The following is a 1,853-nucleotide window of genomic DNA, read 5'->3' as shown; positions in this document are numbered from 1 at the left end:
AGCTTGGGTGACAGAGTGAGACTCTAACTCAAAAAAAAAAAAAAGAAAAGAAAAGAAAAAGAAACAACTCCTCATCCATTAAATTTTTATCATGAGATTGTAGCAATTCAGTCTTCAGGCACGCTCACAGCCACCACAGCCTCGACCTGCTGGGCATAGGGGAGCCTTCCGCCTCAGCCTTTCAGGTAGCTGAGGCACATGCCACATGCCTGGCTAATTTTTTTTTACTTATTATAGAGATGAGGAATTGCCAAATTGCCTAGGCTGGTCTCAGATTCGTGGGCTCAGGCAGTCCTCTCACCTCAGCCTCCCAGAGTGCTGGAATTATAGACATGAGCCACTGCGCCCAGACAATTATTTGATATATTGTAGAGACGAGGTCTCACCAAGTTGCCCAGGCTGGTCCCGTAGGCTCAGTCCACCCTCTGGTCTCTGCCTCTCTATGTGCTGGGATTACAGGTATGAGCCACCATGCCCAGCCCTAGTTCTCTTGCTGTTTCTAGTGAATCTGTAGTTATTTCCTCCACTGAAGTCTTTTTGGTTTTTTTTGACTCAAGGGTTCTTACTCTGTCACCCAGACTGGAGTACAGTGGCACAATTATGGCTCACTGCAGCCTTGGCCTTCTAGGCTTAGACAATCCTTCTGCCTCAGCCTCCTGAGTAACTGGGACTACAGTCACACACCACCATTCCTAGCTAACTTATGTTACCTAGGCTGGTCTCCAATTCCTGGCGTGAGCCACCATGCCTGGCCCGAAGTCTTGAACTCCTCAGGCATTCATAAGGGTTGGAATCAACTGCTTCCAAACTCCTGTTAATGTAGATTTTTTTTACCTTCTCTTGTGAGTCATGAACATTCTTAATAGCATGTTCTTAGAATGGCGAATCCTTTCCATACGTTTTTAATTTACTTTATCCATAGCCATCAGAGGAATCACTGTGGCAGCTATAGCCTTGAAAAATGTATTTCTTTTCGTTTCTTTCTTTTTTTTTTTTTTTTGAGTTGGAGTCTCACTTTGTTGCCCAGGCTGGAGTGCAGTGGCACACTCACAGCCCCTGCAACATTGACCTGCTAGACTCAGGCGATACTTCCACTTCAACCTTCCAAGTAGCTGAAACTACAGGTGCCTGGCTAATTTTCTTTTTTTTAATTGTAGAGATGAGGTCTTGCCAAGTTCCCCTGGGCTCAGGCGATCCTCTCACCTCTGCCTCCCAAAGTGCTGGGATTACAGGTGTGAGCCACTGTACCTGGCCTCTATTTTTTTTTCTTGATCATTTTAACTTTTTTTTTAGTTGGACTCTCACTCTGTCATCCAGGCTGGAGTGCAGTGGCACGTTCATGACCACCGCAGCCTCGACCTGCTGGGCTCAAGTGATCTTTCTGCCTCAGTCTTCCAAGAAGCTGGAACTATAGGCGTGAGCCACTATGTCTGGCTAATTTTTTGATTTATTGTAGAGATGAAGACTCACCAAGTTGCCCAGGTTGGTCTTGAACCTGTGGGTTCAGATAGTCCTCACCTCGACCTCCTAAAGTTCTGGGATTATGGGTGTGAGCCACCTCGCCTGGCCCAATTTAACTTTTTATTTTCTTTTGAGTTGGAGTTTCACTCTGTGACTCAGGCTGGAGTGCAGTGGCATACTCACGGCCACCATAGCCTCGACCTGCTGGGCTCAGGCGATCCTTCTGCCTTAGCCTTCCAAGTAACTAGAACCACAGGCACACCATCACACCCGGCTAATTTGCGCTCCTGCTGTCTCAGCATCTGACACTGTTGCCTCCCTACTCTTTTTTATTTTGAGTTGGAATCTCACTTGGTCGCCCAGACTGGAGTGCAGTGGCTGCTCCCGGCCAC

At 47.2% G+C, this 1,853-nt stretch overlaps 1 protein-coding gene across 5 annotated transcripts in view; it reads left to right on the top strand.

Annotated features, from left to right (window-relative positions):
• The window catches only part of PPT1 (palmitoyl-protein thioesterase 1), a 38,306-nt gene that overhangs the window by 20,778 nt on the left and 15,675 nt on the right, over nt 1-1,853 (top strand). The gene's annotated exons all lie outside the window — the stretch shown is intronic.

This window comes from Carlito syrichta, unplaced genomic scaffold (assembly GCF_000164805.1).
Source record: "Carlito syrichta isolate Samal-C Ts95f unplaced genomic scaffold, Tarsius_syrichta-2.0.1 Scaffold315709, whole genome shotgun sequence".
NCBI classification, from domain to species: domain Eukaryota; kingdom Metazoa; phylum Chordata; class Mammalia; order Primates; family Tarsiidae; genus Carlito; species Carlito syrichta.
The sequence above is the reverse complement of the archived record's forward strand: the minus strand, read 5'-3'. Positions and strand labels throughout refer to the sequence as shown.